Here is a 7,677-nt window from a genome sequence, read left to right on the forward strand (position 1 = left end):
GTTTTTACTAATTTTCCCCCTTTTTGTTTTCAAAAATTGTATTTTATGGCTTGTTTCTCAAGTTACTGCTTTTAAAAGCTGAAACTTACACTAAGACCCCTTCTAGAAGGATCTAGGGTGTTCTAGCTTTGTTTTCCTACCTATGGAATGCCTATACTACCCTTACTTGAGTTCTAAAATTACCATGTCTTAACAAACCAGCCCATTTTAGATGCCTAAACTACCCTTGATTGCCTCTGAAATTACTAACCAAACCCAAACCCCTTTGTCCTAGTTAGAACTCAACTATAGTTGACTAAGGAGTGATTCATTCAGCTATAACCAAAATGATTCCAAAAATTCTAAAATTGAATCCAATTAATGCTAATTGAGACTTAAAATTAATCCTAAATCACACTACTATCCAGTTATCAACTAACAATAGACTAATTACACTAAACAATAGAAGCGAATTATCGAAAAGCAAGAACTAACACTTGCATTAACTAATCAAAATCAATGAAACAGGGTTAACCCTAAACTAAACCAAAAATCAGAAAACTAAATGAACAATTAACAAAGCAGGATCGACCATGAACAGGTATCAATCAATGACCAATTTATGAATTAAAAACTGACCTATTACGAGTTAAACTAACCTAATATGAATATGAACAGACCTAAATCATGTCTAAATTAACTAAAACCTACAGAAACATGCATGAATTGATTAAACAAAATTTTAAACTAATTATAAGATTCAAATAATAGAAGAAACAAAAACAGAAAAACTTACTTATGCAAGTTGAACCAACTGAACTCCAACTCGAGCCCCGAAATAATGTATATGCGTGTTCTTTAATCCAAAAACAAGCGAACACATTATTGCGAGACTTGACTTGACCTCCAGACCCAGGCAATTGAAAAAAAATCAAGGAACTCAGATTTCTAGGGTTCTGCCAGTCTAAGATCTAAAATTCGAGAAGTTTTGGCAACATTCAAGAGATTCTGGCTAGGGATTCAGGTAGAGGGAGGTTAGAAGAGTATATGGTGTAAATTTGGTTGGATTTGGGTGAGTTGATGTTTTGGTCCAGATTTTTGATCTAATATTCGAGAGGTTTGGCTATGTTATTAGAGAAACTGAGCCAGGATATGGAAAGAGGGGGCGGAGGAGCATCTGTGGTGTAATTTTGGGGTCCATCGGAGCATCGCCGCCGGCGAAGGCGATTTTCGGCCGGCGGCACACGGCGGAGGACCGGTGGAACACGGCCGAGACACAGTGGGGACGGTGGTGGAAGGGTGATGTACGAGGAGGGTGGTTTGGTCTTAGACTTTTTTAGGGTTTTCGGACAATTTTAAGTGTAATCAAGAATGAATCACGGCCCTTGGATTATGATGGATGAAGGGTCCAGATTAATTCCAACTTAAAGATATCAAAACGACGTAGTATTGACACGATACTACGTCGTTTGAGTGGTCTTAGGGGCCTGGAAAAAATTGGACCGGGTAAGAGTAAATTTGGGCCAATTTGGCCGAGTTTTTGGGGTGAAATTGGGTTGGGCTGGCCCAAAATTAGGTGTTTATTAAAACTAGCCTTTTCTTTTGAGTCTTTTTATTTGTTTTCTTTTCTTTTACTTTTTCTCTTTTTTTTAATTATTTTTTCTGATTTTATTAAATGTAAAATAAAAAAAATAAAAGACACAAATTGACTCACAAATTATACTAATTAATTTTAAAAATTAACTAATTTCTAATTTAAACTAAAACTTAAGACAAATTCTAGAAATGCAAAGAATCATTTTGTCATTTTCTTTATTTTTGTAGTATTAAAATGCACACTATTTTGTATTATTTTTTTTTTTGAATCATATCAATTAAAATGCACACAAAAAATGCAAACAAGACACAAAATCACGCAATTAATTTCTAAAATTCAAATAATAAAGAAAAATCCTAATTCTATAGAATTTTGTAGGAGTAGTTTAAGCGTGGCAAAAATCACGTGCTCACAGGTTGCACGCCACAACAGAACGAATAAGGGTGATATATTGAGGAGTAATAAGGGTGGACTGGTGGGATCGGGTTGCACGCCGCAACAATGAGTAATAAGGGTGAATGTTTATACTGTCATTGTTTATATGGTGGGATCGGGATGCACGCCGCGTCAGTTGTTGATTATGTATTCATTTCTGCTGAGGTTCATTATAGTGATGTTAAAACTCCCTTAAGGATTGGTTATAGCTGAATATTGGTAGAACGACTGGGTTCCATATTTATCTAATGCAAGTTCCTGTTATATTTCATTTTGTACTTCTTTTTCTGTTTAGTATATACTGTTGCATGTTATATATATGTTGTTATGCCCCGCCGTAGCCTCGTCACTACTTCGTCAAGGTTAGGCTAGGCACTTACCAGTACATGGGTTCGGTTGTACTGATGTTGCACTCTGCACTTCCTGTCCAGATTTCGGAGCTAGTGGCTGATCGAGAGGTTGATTGTTGTTACTGCGTTTCAGAGACCCAAGATAGTCCTGCACGCGTCCGCAAGCCCTAGCATCCCCTTCCATCTTTACTTCATTTCTCTTTTGTTTACTTTCGAGACAGATGTATTCTTTTCTTTCAGACCAGTATTTGTAGTAATCTGTAGAAAGTTCGTGAGTTGTCACACCAGTTTCTGGGTGGTATCTACTTCGGATTTCGTATTTAGCATAAAGATGATCTTTTAAACTGTGTAATTCCGCTTTTATTTCCGCTGATTTACTTTAGTTAAGTTTTAATTATTAAAAGATGAAGTAAAAAGGTGAAATATTCTGTAACATTGGCTTACCTAGCGAGTACAATATTAGGCGCCATCATGGTCCCGACGGTGGGAAATTCGGGTCGTGACAAATAACTAACTTCTTATTTCCACATTTGCCCAAAAATATCGTTGGCGATTTTTCACTGGAAGACAGAGACAGCACCAAGTTTGCAATTTCTGAGTTTATATGCAGTTACGATGCTTGATTTTGGATCGTGATAAACTTGGTGTTAGAGCCCTAGGTTTAAGGTTATGTGAGTCAAGGAACAATGTCTTAGTAGAGTCTCGTTTATGGATGTATTGAATCTCATACGTATAAGCGAGAGGCACAGAGGCATTTAAGAAAGTTTCCCGTTCTTTGATTCTTCCTTGTGCTATAGAACTTGAAGTAAGGAATATGATATCCTTCGTTTCCACCTATGCAAGGGAACACGTTCAACTGATCAAGTACTAGCAGTTAATGATATATATTAATTCTAATTCCATAGACATATATGTGTTAGGATATCTTGAATAAGGACCCAAAATATTCTTATGAAAAATATTAACCCTATTAACCAATAAATCAGATAAATTAATTAGTCAATTTATGTGAAAAACTCAACAGGATTGTTAGCTGACTCATATATGGTAATTCTAATTCCATCGACACATATGTATTTGGTTAGCTTGAATAAGGACTCAAAAATATTCTTATGATAAATATTATATTAACCAATAAACCAGATAAATTAATTAGTCAATTTATATAAAAAACTCAACAGGATTGTTAACTGACTCATAGCACTGAAATATTATTTCTTACTGAATTTAGTCTCTAAGTTTGCCTACTTGTCTTCGTTAATTGCTTTATTTTAGTATTTTATATTATTTGTAGTTATTTAAAATCATCAACTTGAGAAACCGTTTGAATAAATAATTCGTTTTAGTCTAATTTAGTTGATAGCTAATAACAAGTCCTCGTGAGAACGATACTCTACGTACTTATCACTTTATTACTTGTCGATCGTGCATACTTGCAAGTACTTGTTGAATGGTCATACATTCAACACTAAATATCATTGAACTTTTATTATTTGTGGAATTGTGGTACACTTGAGAGAATCTAAGAGTTACAGAGACATAGATCTTTCTCAAATTTTATTCTGTAGTGAACGACTTTACAAGTAAGAAGAGAAGATTTATTAGAACTTACCGGCATCCCTGCATCTTTATTTCAATAGTTCAACAGAACTATTAACTATTTGCAAACCGCAACCTTCACTAAATGATTGACATCATGCTAGTGAGCGATAGCGGCTCATGTTTACTAATATACTAACTTATCACTGATCAAAGATTATATAAAGCCCGGTATTATCAGAAAGGATATATAGGTGTCATGTCCTTTGATGACCAGCGTTTCTGACATGTCTTATTTAGGAGAATTTCTTCCGAAGATCTTCAATCACCATCTTATCCAATTTAAAAGCTTTGGCAAGATAATCATCGCTAATAGGAGGATCAGAGGCAAAGATTGAACTAGGAACTATGGCAGATATATAATTTGCGCCGTTGAAAGCCTGGATTAGTGTGAATGAAGTGGTACGAGAGCTAATGGCTCGTATATTGAACGAATTATAGTAATACCAATAGTATTGATTGCTGGAAATGTTCTTGCATCTACCACAAATGCATAGATACCATCATAGTTAGCCAATGGTTTGAATTGATTAGGATTAAGCGCTGATGAAGCAAAGTAATCATTTGCATTTACAAGCTTTGAGTCTTCGTATATCTTTTCCTTCTCGAAAACTACACGCATAGGTTAAATAACATCTTTAAATATATGACGTAGTTTGACTAGATACGAAATTTAAGGAATAAAGAAAGAAAGACATTTGAAACTTATGATTTTATAATATTTGTGTGACTCTAAAACTTTTTATACTTGTAGTTAGGGGCGTACGCATGAATTTTCGTAAGCGATGTCGAAATTTATAGAAGAACGAGAATAATAATTTTAATTATCATACTTTTAGACAAGAAATAGCTATAGTCTATTGGTTTTGTTGAGTCTTAAGTTAGAAAATGTCTTGAATTAAATTCTACTTCATCACAATTTTTAATCACATAGAGTCTCTCAAATATTTGCAAAAACTATGTGCTAGATGAAGTTCGAACCTCTAACCTCTTACAGTAAAATAAAGCACATAAACAATGTGCCAAGAGAAAATTTATGTAAAGTGGTGTCATTTTTTCCTACTTATCCTCTTCCTCACAGTATTAATACATATATTTCGTAAACAAAATCGAACAAGCAGTGTCGTGTGACATCGCTTCGATAAATGTGCATCCGCCCCTGCTTGCAATTTTAAACAAATTATAACATTTGTATATCTATAAAAGCTTGTAGTTAAGTGTAAAATAGGAAGTTCAAGTTAAACTATTTTTAAATTAAAAAAAGTATTACGTATAATTTTTCGAGCAGACTAATAAAGAAATATGACGACTGAAATAGTGTCATGAAAACAAAATAAATCCAGAAAGTGAGAACTAATATAGTTGGAAAAGGATTGAATTACCAGCAGCTTCAGGGACTTTAAGATGATATGCACAAGCAAATGAAGAAAGGAAGATAGTGTTGATTGACAAGCATAGGGTCATTGATATTGCACTAGTTGTTTCCATAGCAAAAACTCCCGCTCTTACAATGTTGTTTTGCTTTGAGTTTGCTGTTTGTATTTCTTTCAAACAACTAGAGATGTGTGACTATTTATAGTTTCGATCTAGTCATTTTGTAATAGGTCAAATTACGGTGATGTTTTAAACGTCAATACCACACAGGGGGAGGGGGTGATTTGTGTGGTATCTAATTTTCGCGTTAGAAGAACCTGGTTCTTCTAAGTGTTCTAACTACAGCAGTTTGCGGAATAATAAATACTGAAAGTAAAGTGCACAGAGATTTTTACGTGAAAAACACCTGGCTCAAAAGGTGAAAAAACCACGACATACTACTCAGTAGGATTTTCCCAAACTCCACTAAAATCACTGATCCAAAAACTGCATTTACAAAACTCTTTGTAAACCTAAGGATTAACTCTAATCCCAGTGTAGCACACAGCCTCAACTGTTGCAACACTTTCAAGTTAACTCTAACTTGAATACTCAATATACCTATTACAATTGCTTCTAGATAAAGCTGAAAGGTACAATATGAAAACCTACTACAATTGAACTAGACTTAGAATAAACACAATGATGAAACTGGTTCTTCTATCTTAGTTCATGTAGCTTCAGACGTGCACACTTGTATCTTGCATATGTTGCTTGCAAATCAGACTTGATCTTTTTGCTCTCAAATATGCTTAACTTCTGCTTATGTGCAATCACCTGTAAAAGAGAATAAATCATTATATTTATAGAGTTAGTAATCAGAGTTTGATAAGAACTCGAATTGTGGATCCTTTGACAATTCGAGTCCAAGAACAACTCTAACTTCTAATCCATATTCTTGATCCGGATGTAATTCTCTTTTCATAAGGAGACTTCAACTCCTTATCCTATATGCAATCTTTTCGATCAGTTCAGAAGATATCCATCAAGATATTGCTGCTTGATCTCAAGGACTTATCTTCTTCACGTGCATCTCATGTGTATGGGCCATAACAACTGTGTCTCCTTAGATGAACCTGGTCCTTTACTGAGTTCGTTTGTCATTCTTCAAAACTTCAACTGATCTTGGGCCAACAAATTCCCCCTTTTTGGCGACAAACTCTGTGCTTCTACTGATTATAGAACCTATGGAACTCAGCTAAAATATCATCACTTACTTATCATTAAGGGCCAGATTTAATTAGGTCATAAACATCACTGTTCAGAAAATACACAATTTCTTTTAAAGCACAATATCTTCCCCCTTTTGGCATCATCGAAAAGTTGCATAAATATGTGAATCCCAGAATATTAATCACTACTCATGGCCACTGGGGAAACTACAAGTGAAAGCATGCTTTAGATAATCAAAAATCAACTTGACAAAAATAACTATTAAGATCAGAATTAACAAAAAGCAAGAAAAGCTGCATTCATTGATTAGCAAGGTGTTTCTACAATGCAGTCCACAAGAAGAAAAACAAAATTACCAAACCGTGAGCAAAAGAAAATAAACATCTAAAATCTCAAACTGGGTCACTGAGGGGTCTAGACTGGTGCACACTAGGAAAAAATATCTAAGGCTTAGAAGAGCTGGAGGGTTGGGTTTGTAGCAGATTGAGCATCTGTTGAAGCATGCCTTCATTTTTCTCCTTCTCCTTAGCAAGTTCAGCTCTCAACCCATTCCTTTCTCCCTCCAATTCAGCAGCTCTGGCCTGAAGCCTTGCTATCTCAGCGTCTTTTGCCCCAACCTCCTGAACTAAGGCTCTGACCTTACTATTCACAGGAGTTTTTGCTGAAGAACCAGGTTCAACTGGAGCTGTACTGAGCATATAGTCACAAGATTGAAGGGTTTTGCTGCCAAAATGCTCTTTGCTCGAAGCCATTTTCCACTTTTTCAGGGGAACATTCAATCTTTCAAGTACAGTTGTCAAGATAAATCCATAGGGAATGGCATGAGCTTTTGAGCCATTGAGTACCCTTTCAAGCAGCTTTACAATAAAGGCAGGCCAGTTGATCTGCTTCCCTTCATTCAGGCATTGCATAAGAACCAGATCCATATAATTTGCTGTATGCCTTCTTTCCTGTCTGGGTAGAAGGCATTTGTTGACAAATTCAAAAAGCACTTTGTGATCGGGCCTCATTTCATTTTTCTGAACTGCCCTGGCCTCAGGTACCTCTTCATCTGTTGTGGTGTCACAAAAGTTCCTGTTATCTGAAGATCAGTGGCAACCCATCCAGGCAAGGCCACTCTGCCTTGTACTA

At 35.5% G+C, this 7,677-nt stretch overlaps 1 pseudogene; it reads right to left on the reverse strand.

Moving 5' to 3' along the window:
• Positions 1–3,822: 3,822 nt before the first annotated feature.
• LOC109237868 lies at positions 3,823–5,449 on the reverse strand (annotated as a pseudogene).
• Positions 5,450–7,677: the final 2,228 nt, after the last annotated feature.

This window comes from Nicotiana attenuata, unplaced genomic scaffold (genome assembly GCF_001879085.1).
Source record: "Nicotiana attenuata strain UT unplaced genomic scaffold, NIATTr2, whole genome shotgun sequence".
NCBI lineage: Eukaryota > Viridiplantae > Streptophyta > Magnoliopsida > Solanales > Solanaceae > Nicotiana > Nicotiana attenuata.